The sequence below is a fragment of the Carlito syrichta genome, unplaced genomic scaffold, assembly GCF_000164805.1.
Source record: "Carlito syrichta isolate Samal-C Ts95f unplaced genomic scaffold, Tarsius_syrichta-2.0.1 Scaffold115591, whole genome shotgun sequence".
NCBI classification, from domain to species: Eukaryota; Metazoa; Chordata; class Mammalia; order Primates; family Tarsiidae; genus Carlito; species Carlito syrichta.
Window position 1 is genome coordinate 38,891 of NW_007059687.1, and position 427 is coordinate 39,317.

General features: G+C 44.3%; 1 protein-coding gene across 2 annotated transcripts in view; it reads left to right on the forward strand.

Moving 5' to 3' along the window:
• The window catches only part of FBXO16 (F-box protein 16), a 65,949-nt gene that overhangs the window by 15,262 nt on the left and 50,260 nt on the right, over positions 1-427 (forward strand). The gene's annotated exons all lie outside the window — the stretch shown is intronic.

Below are 427 nucleotides of genomic sequence, written 5' to 3' on the forward strand. Positions count from 1 at the left end.
GCCCAGGCGGGTCTCGAACCCGCGGGTTCAGGCATTCCACTCACCTCAGCCTCCCAAAGGCGCGGGATTACAGGCTGAGCCACCAAGCCCAGCTCAAACACAAATTTTTAATCCTATGGTGTACATCTGCTGATATGTGTACACACTGAAATATAAAAACGGAATTGCTCATTCATAAATTTTGTAAATTTTCATACCATTAATATTGAAGCATTTTGGAGGGAAAAGTTGCATGTTCTTCTTTTGCCCTGTTAGTGTTTTTTATCTTTCAGATTATAAAATTGGTTTCTCTTTATTTTATTTTATTTTATTTTTGAGTTGGAGTCTCACTCTGTCGCCCAGACTGGAGTGCAGTGGCCGCTCCTGGTCACTGCAGCCTCAACCTGCTGGGCTCTGGCGATCCTTCCACCTCAGCCTTCCAAGTAGC